The sequence below is a fragment of the Canis lupus genome, chromosome 10 (genome assembly GCF_048164855.1).
Source record: "Canis lupus baileyi chromosome 10, mCanLup2.hap1, whole genome shotgun sequence".
Lineage (NCBI taxonomy): Eukaryota > Metazoa > Chordata > Mammalia > Carnivora > Canidae > Canis > Canis lupus.
In genome coordinates, this window is record NC_132847.1 from 17,480,708 (window position 1) to 17,499,463 (window position 18,756).

Consider the following 18,756-nt stretch of genomic DNA (forward strand, 5'->3'; position numbering starts at 1 on the left):
TTATGCACGTACCTTGCTCCTATTCCTCTTCTACTGCATGGGAAACTCTTCCAATGTATTTAATGTGCATCTTTTTATTTGTATGTGTTCTTTGGTGGTCTATCTAAAAATTTACTTCATTCTGTATACTTCTGTACTTCATTCTATATCTTTCTTTTATTTCACTGTGTTTGTTTTAAATTTTTATTTATTTATGATAGTCACACACAGAGAGAGAGAGAGGCAGAGACACAGGCAGAGGGAGAAGCAGGCTCCATGCACCGGGAGCCTGACGTGGGATTCGATCCCGGGTCTCCAGGATCGTGCCCTGGGCCAAAGGCAGGCGCTAAACCGCTGCGCCACCCAGGGATCCCTTCACTGTGTTTTTAATATTATACATGTCACCATGTATATTTGAGTCTGTGGCTTTCTAGCTGCTCAACCACCAGATTTCACCAATGCATGTCTTCCCTTCTCCCATTCTGGATAGTGAGCACCTAGAGAGCCTCCAATATTCTGTCCCTATGAACAACTTCAAAATGTATGACCTCTTGCATGTCCCTGTATGGATAGGTGTGAGACATATTTAGAACCCCCTTTCTGAGTACCTATCACAAATATGTACACACTTAATTTGACTACACTTAATTTGCTTTAGATTTGCCAGTATGACAGGATGTGTGCCAGTCTACATGTCCAACAGCAGAGCATGATATTGTTGCCTCTCCACCAACACCGGGCATGACCCAACTTTCTAATAGCTGCTCATATTTTAGAAGCAAGATAATGCCTCACTTTGCATTTCTTATTTTATTTTTAAAATTTTATTTATTTATTTATTTGAGAGAGAAGGAGAAAGAGAGAGAAAGAGAGAGACAGAGATCCCACAAGCAGGGGAAGAAGGGTAGAGGAGGAGAGAGAAGCAGGGACACTGAGTAGGGAGCCCAAAGTGGGGCTTGCACCCAGGACCCTGAGATCATGACCTGAAGCCGAAGACAGCCACTTAACTGACTGAGCCACCTGGGCACGCTTGCTTTTCTTATTTTAAATAGATTTATTTTTTAGAGCAGTTTTAGGTTCATAGTAAAACTGAGGGGAAAGTAAAGAGAGTTCCCTTATATAACCTTGTCCCCCACCAGCCTCCTACACTATCAACATCCTGCACAAGAGTGATACATTTGTTACAATTGATGAACCTATAATGACACATAATAACTACACAAAGTATAAGTGTATATTAGCGTTCACTCTTGGTGTTGCACATTCTATGGGTTTTGACAAATATGTGATGACATTCCCACCATTATAGTATCATACAGAATATTTTCACTGCCCTAAGAATCTTCTGTGTTCTCCTCTGATTCATCCTTCCTCCTCCATAACCTCCGGGAACCATTGATTATTTATTTATTTATTTATTTATTTATTTATTTATTTATTTATTTATTTATTTATTTTACTGTCTCTTACTTTGTCTTTTTGAGAATATCATATACTTAGAATTTTGTAGTATGCAGTCTTTTCAGATTGGCTTTTTCCATTTAGTAATATGCATTTATATTTTTGCTCACTTCTTTTTGGCATTGAATAATATTCCATTGTCTTAATGTACCACAGTGTACCCATTTGCCTACTGAAAGGCATCTTGGTTATGGTTGTTACAAATAAAGCTACTCTAAATATTCGGGGGGGAGGTTTCTAAGTAAAATTTCAACTCATTTTAATAAATACCAAGAAGGGCCATTGTTGAATTACATGATGAGAGCATGATCAGTTTTGTAAGAAATCACCAAATTGTCTTCCAAAGTAGCTATTTGATTTTGCATTCCACCACCAATGAATGAGAGTTCCTATTGCTCCACATCCTCATCAGCATTTGGTGTTGTCAGTTTGTGGATTTTAGCTCTTCCAATAGATGTTAGTGGTATCTCATTATTGTTTTAGTTTGCATTTCTCTAATGACATATGATGTGGAGCATCCTTTCATATGCTCATTTGCTGACTGTATATCTTCTTTGGCAAGGTGTCTATTTAGGTCTTTTATCCCTCTTATAAATCAGGTTTTTAATTTTCTTACTATTGAGTTTTAAGAGCTCTTTGTGTATTTTGGATAAAGTCCTTTATTAGATGTGTCTTTTGCAAATACTTTCTCCCAGTTTGTGATTCATCTTCTCATTCTCTTGACAATGTCTTTTGCAAAGTAGAGTTTTTAATTTTAAAGAAGTCCAGCTTATCAATTATTACTTTCATGGAGCATGCCTTTGGAATTTTATCTAAAAAGTCATTACCAAGCCAAATTTAGATTTTCTCTATAGATTAGACTTAATAGATTTTCCCTATTTTGTAATAATGGCTGTGTTTAGCAATCAGCTCACAAAATTCCTGAAAATTTAACAATCATCTCTTATGAGCTGGCATGAGCCAGCTCCAGCACACCAGTGTGTGTAGCCATATGGGAATAGAGAAAATTGGATTCATTATTTACAGTATGTACCAGAATAAATTCCAAATGGATCAGAGACATAAATGTTAAAATAAAATGAAAGCATGTAAGTGCCAGGAAAAATGTGGATAAATCCTCTATAATCTGGGAGTGGGGAACACTTTATGAATTATGTCTTAAAATCCAGAAGCCTTGAGGGAAGTAGGATTATACTAGTTTCATAAAATGAACTGAGAATTATTATTTTTTTTTTGCATTTTGGGGAACAACTTACATAACATAGGAATTGTGTTTTTAAAAGTTTAATAGATTCCATTTAAAAAGCATCCAGGTCTAGAGATTTTGAGATGGATTTTTAACTACCAGTTAAATTTCTTTAATCCTTGTGAATCTGTTTTAAATTACCCTTTTCTTTTTGTGCCAGTTTGGCATTTCACGTATTTTTTGGGGAATTTTTTATGCCTATATCTATGCTTTCTTTTAAAATCTGAAATTGTTTTCTCCTCTTCATTATTTGATCATACTTTGTTTAGTTTTTACTTTCTTTTTTCCCACTAAATCCATTTTTTAAAAAGATTTTTTATTTTTTTACTTGAGAGAGAGTGATCATGAACAGGGGAGAAGGAGAGGGAGAAGCAGACTCCACACTGAGCAGGGAGCCTGACATGGGGCTGGATCCCAGGACCCCAAGATACCACCTGGAACTGGAGGCAGGTGCTTAACTGCCTGAGCCACCCAGGTGCCCCTCCTTATCAGTTTTATCAGAGATTTATGTTGGTTATTTTTCAAAAATAGAACTTTTAGTCTTTTTAATTTCCTTCACTTAAAAAAGTTACTATATTGTTTCTTGTTACAACCTTTATTACATTTTTTTTTTCTTCTTTGAGTTTCTTTTGATGTGCTTTTTTTTTTATTACTTCTTGAGCTGGATGCTGAGTATATTTCTTTTCAACATTTATTGTTTCCTGATAAACATATTTAAATGTATAAATGCCCTTGTAAATATTTCTTTAGTTATGCTGCATACATTTTGTGTTTTCATGTTCGTTTAATGCTAGATATTTCTTCATTTTTTTATATTTCTTCATTTTTTAAGATTTATTTATTTATTTATTTGAGAGAGAGAGAGAGCATGCATGAAAGAGGGACAGAGAGAGAATCTCAAGCAGACCCCTCCACTGAGTGTGGAACCTGACTTGAGGCTCAGTCTCATGACCTTGAGATCATGACCTGAGCCACAACCAAGAGTAGGATAATTAACCAACTGAGCCACCCAAGCACTCCTTGATATTTCTTCATTTTGATTATAATTTCATTTTTAACCTATGAGTTATCCAATGATGTGGTATTTTCAAAATATGCGACATATAAAGAAATTCTGTTGTTTATTTCTAGTATTATTCCATTATGTTTGGAAGATATAATATATAAGACATTATTCTGGGTGAGTTTATTAAGACTTCTTGTAGACATGATACATTCATGTTAATATGTGTATGTTTCTAAAAATGTATATTTGCCATTAGTTGCATGAACTATTATGGCATATATATATATATATATATACCCAAAGATACATATTATATACATCGTGCCATCAGAACATACCTATCAAAGATCTGAACAGTATAATTAATAGTATAAGCCTACCAGTAATATTATTTAGATTAAAAATCTACCTAGTTTTTGTTTACTTAATACATTTCTCATAACTGGGTGTTAAAAATTACAACTATATGTTTCTCTCTGTATGCTGTCAGTTACAGTAACATATTATTAGGTCCATATATATTTATGATGGTTATATATTCTTACTTTATTGTTTTATCTTTTATCTCAACTTCTTTTTTTGTCAGCTACTTTCATTGCTTTTTTTAATGTGTCTTTAGGTTTTATGAATATTTCTTTTTTTTTTTTTTTGAATATTTCTTATACACAACATATTTTTGGAATTTGTTTTTACTTCTTAATACTATTAGAGAGTATTTTTTTAAACTTGTGATTTAATTCCATTTACACTTATTGTGATTGCTGTTGTTTTAGAAATTACTTCTCCTACCACATCTCTTGTTTTCAGTTTACTGTATTTTCTTTTTGTTTTCTGCTTGGTCAAAAAATTCTGTTTTTGTGCAAGTGTAGCTTCCTTTAAGACCCTTACTCCATGTTTACTTGTTCTTATTCTTTTTTTTCTAAAGATTTTATTTATTTATTTGAGAGAGAGAGAGACTGCATGCGCAGTGAGGGGAGGGGCACTGGGAGGGAGGGGCATTGGGAGAGGGAGAAACAGGCTCTCTGCTGAGCAGGGAGCCCAACACAGGGCTTGATCCCAGGCCCTGAGATCATGACCTGAGCTGAAGTCAGATGCTTAATGGACTGAGCCACCCAGGCACCCCTGTTCTTATTAATTTCTTAATCTTATCAACATCTGTATATTTCTCCTAACTAGACAAGTAATTTAGTGAACTTATGTGTGTGTATATATATAATTGTTATTGTAAACATACACACACACCCCGATATCATAATAGTTCTGCTTCTCTGATTGAACTCTATTATATGCAAATAGAGAAACAGAGGACAAATTATAAAGAAATAAGCAAAAAACTTAAGAACATGAGAAAAAAACTTAAGGACATCAAATACAAGGAAAGAATTTTTAAAACTTCCAGAGAAAACAAAGAGATCAAGAATCAGGTTGAACAATGGGCACAAATGACAAATGGGAAAATACTTTCTAAATATAAAGGAAAATAACTTTGACCCTCAAGTTTTATATTTAGCCAAATTGTCTTTCCAGTGTGATGGCTTAAAAAAAAAAATATATATATATATATACACACAAATACACACACACATACACACACACATATATTTAGGTAAGACTGAAAACGATGTTGTACTGAAAACATGTATTGGAAGCAGTACTCAATATTCAAGAAATATGATTAAAGGTGATACAGTTCCTTGGTAAAGTTTATGTTTTTATTAAGGACCAAAGTGAGAAAAAGAACAAACTTACAAATATATCCAAAACAACTTAGAACTAAAATTTGAGATAATATCAGTATGATAGGAGTGGGAAAGGGGTATATGGGTATATATATATATATATATATAGCAGGGATTTGACCTTATGAAATGTGAACACTGGTTAAACAGTATTTGCAAGACTATGGTCTTTATATCCAGTGGGAGCTTTAACACTATAGATCAGGAGGTTGGGAATGGAAGATGGAAGTAAAGACATGTTGGAACTCACAAGTACAATCTGGAGCCTGTGAGGACAGATGGGAATACCTGTTAGTTCTTTTTGTCTCTAACCTTGATTATACGTGTTTCTTACAGAAACCAGAGTCTTTCATCACAATTGCCAAGCACACACCTGGTCTGGAGGTCGGTGAAGCTTAGTGAGGATCTATGCAAGGTGCAGAGGCTGGAAACTCCATGGCTGCTTCCCACCAGTGAGGTGAGCTAGCAGGTTACTGACAGTGCCCTTCAGATTTTTCCCAGGAATCTGGCTTATGGCCCACCTAAATGGTAATGTACAGGAAATGGGGTATGAGGGAACTGGATTCAGCCTAGCCAAGTGGACACAAATCACCGCACTCTTGCTCCCACCCTTCACATCTTCTAGCTTTCTTCTATATTTCTTCTCTTTTCCCTTTTATGCTAACCTCTGTTTGTCCATCTGTTATTTCTTTATTTTTTTAAAGATTTGTTTATTTGAGAGAGAGAGTGTGTGAGTGCGTACACACACACATGCACAGGTGCGAGAGTTGGGGGGAGAGGCAGAGGGAGAGGGAGAGAGATAATCTTAAGCAGGCTCCATGCCCAACATGAAGCCTACTGCAGTGCTTGATCCCACAAACCTGAGATTGTGACCTGAGCCGAAATCAAGAATCGGACACTTAACCTACTGAGCCACCCAGATGTCCCTGTCCATCTGATCTTTCAATTCATTGATTTATTCATCACCTTTATCCATCTTGCTTTATATATTAACTATTGTTTTATTCACTTCAGCTATTACATATTTCATACCTTCTACTCAATTTGGTCCTTTTTAAATGTTTTCTCATTCTTACTTCATATTTCTGACATCAGCCTTTACTTCTTAATATATTTATCATTACTTTACACTTTAATTGCTCAGTCTGTCCCTTCTCATAATTCTGATTCAGATGGTCTTTACTGTTGAGTTTGCTGTTTTGCTTATATAGTAGTTGTAGTCCTTATGGACTTCTGTTTTTTTGTTCTGTTTTGTTTTTGTGTGTGTTTTTTTTGGTCCCGAGAACCCCTCCTCAACTTTGACTATCAATTACTACACATGGTTATGGGCTGGGAAATGGCTACAGCCCAGACTCTATTTGATGTACCTGTAGCTAAATTAAAGCCAGGGAAGAGAGCCTCAGGGTCCACAGAGCTGTTGGTGATCATTCCCATTTGCCCACCATCCAGAAATAAGTTTTCTAGTGTGTATTTCCCATTTAAGTGGGAAATGGGAAATAGTTTCTAGACTCTAGAAACAGAACAGTTTCCATAGGTTTGCTCTGCTTGTCCTGGGGGTTTAGAGTGGGAGGGGGTCCAGTGGTGAATACCCAAGGGTAGCTGGTCAATACACATTCCCTGTTTTCATCCCTCCTTACTCCTGCAGGGCTTTTGCACTGCCCTTATTATACCCAGCTGACCTCTGCAGCCTTAGCTATTGCTGCCAGTTTCTGGGGCGATCCACAGACTGTCCATGTAGGGGAGAAGCAAGAGCAGAACAGAAAGCTGTCCTCCTCTGGCTGCCTTCCCCCAGGCTGAAGCCATATAACCCCCTACCATGTCCCTGCCCTCTCATTCATTTCCTGAGTCTGCAGACTTCCCAGGGATTTTTCATAGTGTTTTATTTTAGTTTATTCTTTGTTGCTACTTCCTCAAATTCAAGTTTCCCTCTGGCTTCTGTAGTTTCTCTAGGGTTGATTTTCAGAAAGGAGCCAGTGGCTAATGTAGTTTGTCATCTTGACAGGAGGAGAGAATGGTTTATAGAATCAGCAGGTGTACCACCGAAAAGGGAGAGATAGGAGATGCATGAATCTTAAGAGAAGAAGGCTGCAGATGAACCACCAAGAGTTGTTTTTTCCTAAATTTAATTTAAAAATTTTAATTAGTGTGTATGAATATATATCTACAAGCGTGTCTACATACATATGTATGTATAAGCATGTATATGTGTCTACATACATGTATGTACGTATATACATGACTTTAAAAGTGAAATAATGCTGTCAGGATTATAATTGAAAAATAGTGATCTTCACCCTTTTCCACTCTAATATGCTGTGCCCTCAAGGCAACAATAAGCAACTTAAAAAAAAAAACCCTTAAAAAAAACATTCTTGTGGTGTTTATTTTCACATTCTAAGTAACACGCTTATATTATTATTTCTTGTTTTCTCAATGTTAGATACTATGTTTGGCTTCCTAAAGTAGAAGATGAAGAGCTAGTGTTTATACCCCACTATTCTCCCTTCTAATGCATCTTCTTCCCTTCCTACCCCAGCCTCCTCATATAGTTACATCACTTCTCTATCATCAGTGTAAAGAGTGTTTACACTACCATGCCTGTGCAAGTCCTGTTATGCCTGAGACATGTACCACACTAAATTTTTATTTCCTTTCCTATATATCTTTTTATTTTCTTAGGGTTAATGCTTGCCTTCCCTATCTGCCCCACCCCCCGCCCTGCTCCCCCCGCCCACCTCCTATTGTTCAGTATTTTCTGTGCTTGTCATCATTCTCTGGATACTTTGATAAGAGTTAATAACATTAGGTGATCTAGCAGATTCTTCCCTGTTCCCATCCCTCTGTGTGGACTTTGTCTTCCTGATCACACTGGACTTTCCCTTCATCATCATTTTGGGAACCACTTTTGCCTGCCTCCATGTGTCAGGTCTCCTATTTCCTAATTTGATCTCTTTCTCTTTTCTTGATTCATTCTTTTGTTTGGTGCTGAAACACCAGTAGTATCTTTTGGTTGCTTCATAAGAGAGAGTCTGTAAGAGGTAGAAGTTTAAGGATGTGTGTATGGTTGTTTGCCATTCAGGCTGCCTTCCCACTCTTTGAAGAGTTTCCCACATTATAAATTCTATATTCTTTTTTCTTTTTTTAAGATTTTTTGTTTATGTATTCATGAGAGACAGAGACAGAGAGGCAGGGACTTAGGCAGAGGGAGAGGCAGGCTCCCTGTGGGGAGCCTGTTGTGGGACTAGATCCCAGGATCTCCAGGATCATGACCTGAGCCAAAGGCAAGTTCCTCAACCACTGAGCCACTCAGGTGCCCATAAATTCTATATTATTAACAAAGAACATGTTTTAGGTCACTTTCCAGTTGTTGGATTACAGACATTTTCTGATTCTACCCGTCAGCTGCATTTACGCCAGAGTCAGAATCTAGATCCAGGGCCTATTACCTGGGAAAGAGGCATGGCGAAGGCTTCCGCTTGGCAGGTGCATATCTGGGTGAGGCAGCCCAGCAGGGTTCTGGAGTCTAAAGTGTGACTGAAGCATCTGATTTTACAGCTTCTTGATGATGGCAGATGCAGAGGTTGGAACTGGCACCTGTGATTTAGTGGCTTCTGTCCGAGGCGCCAACTCCCTCAATGGGCAGGTCTGTGCTGGGCTGTCACTCCTGGAAGTGCCGTCCATTTTCTCCCAGTCTGTGAGCTTTCTGCATCTTATCACTAGTCTTTTTGGCCTAAATTGATATCTTAGTGTGTTTGGGCCGCTGTAACAGAATACCACAAACTTAAAACCAGCAGAAATTTATTTCTCACAGTTCTGAAGGCTGGAAATCCATGATCAGGGTGCCAGCATGGCTGGATTTTGGTGAACATCCTCTTCCAGCTCACAGCCTGGTGACTTCTCAGCGTGCCCTCATATGGTAGAAGGGACAAGGGAGCCTTCTTGGGTCTCTTTTAGAAGGGCATCAGTTTCTTGTTTTGTTTTGTTTTGTTTTTAGGGCATCAGTTTCATTCATGAGGGTTCCATCTCATGACCTCATCACTCCCAAAGGCACCCCCTTCTAATACCATCCATTTGGGCTTAGAATTTCAACATATGAATTTGGGGGGGGGGTAGATACAAACATTTAACCATAGCAACTGTCTAGAGTGGTTTCTGCTGTATTAACTTAACCTGGCTAATGTGCCTTGTATGCCTAAAGTTATCTTGATTTTACACCAAGGATATATGAGTTTGATTGAAAGCAGATTTCTAATTTGGAAACTAGTTTCCTCAAAAACTATAAAGCATTTCTCCATTGCCTCTGGCTTCTAGTGTTGTTGCTGAAAATTCTGAAGCCCTTCTTTTTCTGAGTCTGTATGTGATTTGCTTCTTCTCTGCAGAGTTTTTTGTTTGTTTTATCTCAAAGTAGTATTTAGTCTTAATTTTCTTTTGGTTTTATATTTTGAAATATACAAATGGTCATATTTTAAAGAGTCAGAGAGTTCTGTGTGCTGTGTTATGAAAAACAACTGTTTTCTGACTTTGCCCCCCCCTTTCCTTACCATAAAAAGTAACAACTTTCACCACTAGTATAAATGAATATATATTTAAATGCATTTTTAGCACATGTGAAATAGATTCCAGGAACTCTTTCAAAATTCTCCCGTTTGGCTTGCTACTAATCTTTTTAAAAAACCATTACATGTAAAAGTAGATGACTGCCTGGTACCTAAACGGACTTTAGGATATAGGGGTTAGAGACCCTGTAATAGCAATTGGTGAGTTTTTCCTCTCCTTTTACTCATTTGGTGATAGATCTTGGACCTAGGCTGGAATCTGAAAACAGAAGTAGGCTCTACTTGTAGGGGGTGACAAGTAAGAGGTCTGGTGTTTTGGGGTCCATGAAGTTCCTGGCACCAGAATCAGGGGGGGATAAGACTTCTGACATGAGGGAAATACCAGGGAGTGAAATCTAAAGAGCTGGAGTAGTAAGCCCAGGAAAATTGGTATGGAGCTTCTTAGCTGAACTGAACACTAAAAGATTGTAATCTTCCTCCATGGAACTTACAAAAACTACCGTAGCCTGGGTAGGGGGTGTACTGGCAGAGGCCAGCCTTAGCTGATCACTTTGGACTCTATTTAAGCACCAGCAGAAACAGCAGAATCAGGCACAAGAAGCCACTCTAGGCTGCTGAGGCCTCAGCTACAACTTTGTATGCCTTTGGTGTGCCTACTTGTTCTCTGCCAACCAGCTTCAGAAATCGTCATTAATTACTTCAGCGTTAAGGGAGTACATTTAATTCCAGAGTAGCAAAGTAGCAAGATAGGAACAAGCAGGATTCCCTCCTGAGACTATTTAGAATCATGGAATTTCTATATTTATGGAATCTAAGACATAAACTGATTTCTTGCTAAAGTAGACATTGAATGTGCATCAGGAACCCTCTTAAGACAAGGCTGGCTGCTATTCAAGAAATGATCTATGAAATAAGACACTAGCAACTCTGGTTGCCTGTTGTTATGGACAGAATGTTTGTGTGCCCACCTCACCCCCCAAATTCCTATGCTGGAATCTGAACCCCTAATGTGATGGTATTAGGAGGCAGGGCCTTTAGCAGGTGATTAGGATGCAAAGATGGAACCTACATGCATGAGATTAGTGTCTTCATCAAAGAGAACTCAGAGAACTCTTGCCCCTAATGCCGTGTGAAGACACAGTGAAAGGTGATCATCTATGAACCAGAAAGTGGATCTCACCAGACACCAGATCCATGGGCACCTTGATCTTGGACTTCTCACCCGCTGAAACTTTGAAAAATAAATGATATTTAAGCCATCCAGTCTACAGTATTTTTACCATAGCAGCCTGAATGGACTAAGACACCTGTGCTTACTTGCTTCCTTGCTTGATTTATTTTTAAGTACCTCATGATGAAAGGTTGGGGAGAGAAGGAGCACAAAGTGGGAGGGACTGGACCAGTCATGATTTAACTTGTCCAAAGTCCACCCCAAGTTTTCCCTATTGAATCAAAGCAGTTTCTACAACTCACAAAGATAAATTTGAATCCAATTTGTATATTCTGTGGTTTGAGAAACTATTTCAAAACATAAACTCTTTTTTTGGAATATGTTGGAGTTTTTTTTTTTTTTTTAAATCAAAGACAGGAAAGAAAAGCATAGCAGCTTAAAGCAGAACATAAGGAGCTCTGACTTTAGTTTCCCTGAACAATAGTAAAAAAAAAAACAAAACAAAACTTAAAAAAAAAAACCTCAAAAACAAAAACAAAACCATAAAACAAAAACCCCAAATGAAAGAAATACTTCGTGCATCACTGGATTCATACAGTGGGATACATGGCACAGTTTCAACAGACAATGATAAACCTGATAGGAAATGCAGGGCAGTATTGGCTACTGAAGCTTTTCTGGAAATGAAAAGAGGCAAATAGCCCAAACCAGGCCCCACACCTGTGACTTTCACTAAATGGACTGTCTGCTCCATCACAGCTGTTTTCAAGGTCCTGGAAATCAGTTCCCTAGCTTAATCCAAGGTGAACTGGACCCACGGAATCTTTCCAGTCACACTCAATTCTTCCATAGCCGCATTTGCACAGACATTGTGTCAGTTGTCCTGATTCCTTATGTGATGTGAGGGTGTCACCATGACCATGACTAATGAAAGACACATTTGTCCTTTGTAGGTAAGGAGAAAGGGCACTAAAGAACACTTCCATATATTAAATGAAAGATGTAGGTTGGAAATGAACAAATGGATTCTAATAAGATAAGGGAGATTATTTAAGTTTGATAGCAAGTGGTTATAACTTGAAGAAATTCGAATATGAGAGGTTCTAGTCAAGCATTTTTCACTAGAAAAAGCAAATCTCTAAAGTAAGCAAAAGTAATCAGAATGTATCAACTCAAGAGAGAACAAGATATGGCACTTGGAAAGGAAAGGTAATAACGAGGATAATAATGTTCAGGCTCTGTTATTTTTTGAGGTTGGTTCAATAAAATGTAATGTAACACTAACAATTTCTTGGAAAAAAACCAATCAACTGCTCTTCTCTTTTTATCTATGGCTCTATATTCCACATGAATTATTCACTGCTGTGGTTAGTTCCTTGTAGCTGGTGCATCCCTGAAGAGTTCTGGGATGTTAAGTAACAATGAAAGTAAAATGTGCAATATTTTATTTAAGGATAAATGTTAATTAGTTTCATTTTAAATGATTGTCTGTTTGTTTTTAAATGCTTCCTCATTCCAGCTATTGATTTCACTTCATTCAAATTTAGGATTCTTCATGTGTATATTGTCGTCTGGTCCGTTATGCCATCTTTTTCAATTCAGAATACCCTATTCATGGAAAGACTGATTCCTTTTACATTGCTTGCTAACCTGTTATCTTTCCATTGCCTCTGAGGGATGGCTGTGTAATGTGTTACACTCAGAGCAAAATAAAGCTTGAGGCATTGTTTTCTAGATGTTTCTGTTTACTAAAGCTGCATAGCAGAACCCTAACATAATGTTCAGCTTGGGTTTATTTTTCCCAGGTATGATATTTTTGAGGATCTTTTTAACCAAGGGTTTTACAAAGATAATACGTTTTTGAGAATAATTGAAACCAAACCCTGGAATTAAAACTAGTGATCAAGTTTAGCATTAATATAGACAATAAACTCCCAGCTATCATAAAGTGCAATTTAATCTGATTCTCTCCCTCCTCTGCACATGTAACTTGGAATATTTTCTGTTAAGGTATCTGTACTCCTGGGTCCCTCTTTTCCTCAACCACAGTCCATGCTCTGCAGTGTCTCAAGCTGTCTGTGATAGGATGGGTCCATATTGCTATTTTCAGACTGTTCTCTGGCTCTCTGTATGTCATGGCTAATTTTGCTTCAAATCCAGGCCTTATCTGTAGTTTCTGTAGATCTGCTTGAATTTGGAATGCTCTCGGAAATACAAATGTCCTACTCTACCTTTGTACCTGGGAGCAACTATGGGTTCTGTGCTGGTCCTTCCATTCTCTCCTTCTCATCTGAATACTCACCTCCACCTTCTCTCTTCTACCTGTGGCATAGTCCTTCCTCTGTTGTTCTGTGTGGTGTGGAGGGTTCTGTTCATCTTCTTGTGGTGGAAAGAGTTTTCTCCCTTATGGAAGGATGATGAAATAGATTCCTCCCTTGAGTAGTACCAAGATTTTCCTACTCAGTGCCATTAAACATTAAACAACCCTCTAAGTAATAGTGGCTCAGGAGATGTATGATTCTATTCTACAACTTGTGCAAGGAAACCACTTAGACATAAGGATATGTGTTGTGGGAGTTAAGGCAGATTGTTTATACCTCCATCACCAACTAACCTCTCTCCCTCCCTCCTTCCCTTTCCCTCTTCCTTCCTTGCCTCCTCATTCCTTCCAATTACTTTGGAAAGAAGTTTAACTTACTACATGCTGTACCCAGAAGTGGTGGCTTGTTAACCCATGTTCCCACACATTCTCAATCTTGACTGCATCAGATTGATCTCTAACAGCTTGGGGGGAAAAAAAAGAAGAAGCTTGAGCCCCATTTCTATATTACTGAAACAGAATCTGTGGGCATAAGACTTAAGAAGTTTGTAGTTTTGAAAATCTCCACTCTTTTAAAAATAGCCAAATGTGCAGGCAGACTTGAGAACCTACCACCTGAATATTGCCTGTCGTAACCAAATGTTGCATCTGATCATCCTGATTGTGTTGTAGTTAGTTTCATTTCATTTAACTCTCTCTTTGATGGCCTGGCTACAGGGACAGAATAGTAGTAAGGATAAGGGCGTGAATTGTCCCATCAGACTGCCAAAGTTCAAATTCTGACTCGAGCCCTGTGTGTTTTATTGAGCAAGTTATTTTGTTCCCTCCATGCTTCAGTTTATTCATCTGTAAAATAGGAATTAAAAGTAGTACCTAACTCATAGCATTATTGGATGATTAAATAAAATGAAATGTGTAAAGCACCAAGAACAGCACCTGACACAGAGTAAATGCTGGTCAAATCCTAGCCATTACCATTCTATGATCATGATGGGAATCATAGACATCTCCTAAATTGGGAAGGACTTTGAGAGATGATCTGGCCTTCAGGCAGTTGGATGTTGTCATGATCTCCACTTTACAGATTAGGATGATCAAGTTCTTAAGAGATGTACCTGCCCAAGATGATTCAAGATGAAAATCGCAACAATTATAATAACAAAAATAATAACAAGTCATATCTGTTGTGTGGTTACTATATGCCAAACGTTTGAGGTACATTATATCAGTAACCCAGTGCTTTTCAACCTTTATTATGCCCACAAAATCACCTGGGAGTTGGTGAAAATGTGGATTCTGATTCCATAAGTCTGGCGTGGAGCTTGATGGTCTACTTCTCTAACAAGTTCCTGGGTGATGGTGGCACTGCTCACCTAGGACTCACACTTTGAGTAACAAGTCTTGAAACACAGCTCTAGGTGATGGATCCTATTTTTTTTTTTTTGGTCCCTGTTTTGCATACAATAAACCAAGGCTGTGAGGATAAATAGCTTTCTCAAGGTCATAGAAGATGAAGTAGTTAGTCATCCTGGTGCTTGGACTGATTAGCGCATGCCAGAGCCTGCCTCCTTAATGACCACACCCTACTTCATTCACGTGTATTTGACAGTGGAATCTATGCCCATTTGGCTTTTCCTGTGAAGCAGCAGAATGTTGAACAAAAGGTATATGTTCCCCAAAGTTCTCAGGTCAGATCCCTGCTTAAAGCAGATATAGCTATGGAATGTTTTATGTGGTTTTAACTCTACATCACAGCTCTGACAGTTTCAACCAGAATGACCCATCCATGCCTGTGGCTTTTCTTGCCCATAAAAGAAAGTCTTAAATTCCAGCTGGTGTCAAACCTAATGCTTAGGTCACTCCTGAGCTATAACACTAGCTCCCACCTTTTAAAATCCTGACCTTCATTTGGTTTGAACCCATTTCACCAAGTTTAGAAATCTCAGCTCTATGTTCTTAATTTCGATCCCTGGATCTCCTGTACCTTTTTTTTTTTTTTTTTTTTTTTTTTTTCTCTTTTTGGTCTTGGCTTTGGCTTATGCAGCAGACACAGAGATGTATTTCTCAGACTCCCTTTGAAGAAAGAATGTGCTGCACAGCATCAAGCCCTGGACTTAGCTGATACTTCCAGTTGTTAACTCCTTCAGGTCTGCTTCACCTTGGGCCCAGGCTAAACTCTTCTCAAGCTTCCGGGCCTGGCCACCTCCACCAGTGCTGATCCTTCTAAGGCCACCCTTGGCTCAGAGCTCCTCACTGGGATGGTAGATACTTTGTTAGGTTGGTATCATGGTGTGACAGCTTCCCGAGCCCAATCCCACTCCCTCCTTTTGATTATACAAATGTTACCAGTACAGTCAACATTTTGTACTTCTAATCATCTCAGAGCCTTCCTGCAGAAATCCCAATCAACATCTCCCACTCCTCAAGTGAGAGCTCCCACTCCTCAAGTGAGAACTCCCACTCCTTAAGTGAGAGCTCCCACTCAACCTAGTCCAAGTTCCCAACCTTCAGCTGGTACCTGATACTCGCTACCAGGCTTGGCCTGGTGCTCGCTAGACATCTGTAACAAGGCAGGTACTTAATTGTATATAGTTACTCAAATAAATAGGTACATATTGAGTAACCATCATGTACTTATATCTTTATAAGCATGATCACCTCTTCTCAATGTCTGAGATAAAGAAGAAATGTGGCAAATTTATATACCAGGCCTCTCCTTGGCCTTTGGTTCCTGCAGTGAATTGTTTGCTAGAGTTTCAACTTTAGCAATTACATACTGTATTTTAGGATCATTGGGTCCTGCCTACATAATTACAGTGTTGTAACATAGTGAGGAAAAACAGATGTCACCAAAATAAGAAGTGACTATGTCTACTGTGAAAAAATACAGTGACCATGAGTCAGCAACAATGAACTAGAGTTCACAAAGTGAATCAGACTGGATATAGAAAAATAATTACAGAGGAAAAGGTTCAGAGGGTTGGGTTTTTGTTGTTTCTTTTTTGTTTGCTTGGTTATTTTCTAGTTTATTAATACTACGCATAGTCTTGGGTCTGGGTTATAATATCAGATAGGGAGATAGGCAGTTGTCAACATGATTTAATTTCATGGGCTCTCAGAAAACTCCACATATCCCAACATCCCTAGGCTGAGGGGTTTGGAGTTTTGAAGCGGGGAATGGTCATTATTAAACATGAGGCATTTCCCAAAATTATAGGCCCATGTCATTGCTATTTAGATATGTGTCTAGACGTGTGTCAGTGGAGAGGTAGGACAGGAAAGGCTGGCCATCCAGGGGACAGGATGAGATCTTCCAGTCTTTGGAGAGGGAGAAGCAGCAGAGAGACTGGGTACCAAAAAAGAGTGTTAAAAAATCTGTTGAGAGACTAGAAGAAACTCAAAAGTAGAGGACTCAAAAGTAGAGGACAGAAAATATCTGTGGGATGGACAGAAAGATTTGAAAAATACATTATTAGGTCAAAGAAGGAAAGTAAACTATCAAAGAAATCAGGAGTTTTTTTCTCCAGAAAGTAGGATTTGCTTGATGCAGAAAGGGTAATAGGGTTAGATCTAAAGTAGAATTTCTTGTCAACAAAGACTGACATTATAAATTAATAAGGGAGGTTGTGAAATTCATATTCATTGAAGATAGCTCCAGTATGACCCTGCATGAAGTTCAGAAAACAAGAAGCAACCAGTTTTAAAGCCCTTTTAGCCCACAGTTCTCTGATTTATGGGAAAAATTAACATTTTTACTTTTCCTATGTCACCTGCAGTCTGGCACATGCAGGAAAGGTCTGAGTGTGTGGTTTTCTGAATAACTAGCCTAGAAAGCCACCAGAGTACATACACAGTGAGGTGACTCTGTCACCCATGGAGCAGCTAAAATGATATCAATAAATCATAAAATATGCCCAAGAGGGCATTATAAATCATTTAGAGTTGCTATTAATATTTTAGACATGTTCAGTTTTAGCAGTGTGTTAAATTGTAGTGTTTGCATTCCATTTTAATTCAGCACTTGATAATTGAAATATGGAACTGTTAAAATGATTTTAGGTTATTTTGTTGTTGTTAATCATTTAAGGATTAAACAGAATAAGGAAACTGATGGTCAGTAGCTTCATTCTCTCTAAAATTCCTGCCTGGCACTCTGGGTACTGGTTCTCTTGGAGTGCAGTAGGGTGATAACCATTGGTTTTCTGTGGTGATGATGAAGCATTCAGAAGCCCTCCTTGGTAGGTAACTCCCCTTCCAGGCTGTGGAGATTTCACTTCTCAGGAAATGTAGTGGTGTGGTAGCTGCTGAGGTGACCAATTCATACCTGATTATCCAGGACTTTACTAGTTTTAGCACTGAAAGTCTCAAGTTCCAGGAAACCCATCAGTCTAGGTCAAACTGAGGTGGGTGGTTATCAAGGCTTGTCCTCAAATCTAAAAGAATGTTCTTTGGCAGTTCTGGACCTTGGAAAATGGTGGATTCTAGTATATTAATCGTTAGTGCCTGCTTGCTTGCTTTCACCGGCAATTAACTCCATTCTTGACTTCTTTAGTGGCTTTATACTTTCCCTCATTGGTTAGCACCCCAGGGGGATAGTATACTCTTACACATTATTAAAAGCATTCCAAGTTATTAATAAGAACTATTTTTTTTACTAAGAATCTATTTTGTGCCCACAACGTGCTAAGTATTTTATATTACAGTATCATAGATCTTTACAGAAACCCTTTGAAGAAGGGTTTAGCATTATCACAAATATTAGATTGTGTATCAGGAAAGGTATATGGTCAACTAAATATGCTTTCCCCTCTTCAAACACCATGCTTTATTTAAAAAATAAATATTGATTTTCTTAATATCTACTGCTTATTGGGACACTTAGGTTCAGAAAATTAAGAAGTCAGGCAAAGATCTCAGAACTGATCACTGGAAACTGTATTCTAATTCTATGGGTTTTGCCTAATCAGAATTTGATCCCCTTACAAACTTGCCTGCTATTACTTAGGGCTTCAATGAGTGGATCTCTGCTAATAGATGGTAATGTGTTTGTGATAACTCATACTCCGTGAATTATGACTTATCAACCACCTCTTTTTAGAGTACTCATTTTCTTTTAAGCATTAAAAGGAAATTCAGATAGCCACCCTCAGGGGACCAGTGGTGTCTCAGAGTAGGGCTGCATTGACCAAGTGGCCCTACTTTTCCCAGAGTTGGTGAAGAGTAGAGACTGTATCTGCTGAGACTCTTGATTGTGAGTGACATGAACTCAGCTCCAGCA

At 38.2% G+C, this 18,756-nt stretch overlaps 1 protein-coding gene across 5 annotated transcripts in view; it reads left to right on the forward strand.

Moving 5' to 3' along the window:
- MEGF10 (multiple EGF like domains 10) overlaps positions 1-18,756 on the forward strand; it is a 320,109-nt gene that overhangs the window by 48,787 nt on the left and 252,566 nt on the right. For all 5 annotated transcript variants that reach the window (XM_072840841.1, XM_072840842.1, XM_072840833.1 and 2 more), the window contains one exon: positions 5,768-5,888. The gene's annotated coding sequence lies outside the window, so the exon portion shown is untranslated. The remainder of the gene's footprint in view (positions 1-5,767; positions 5,889-18,756) is intronic.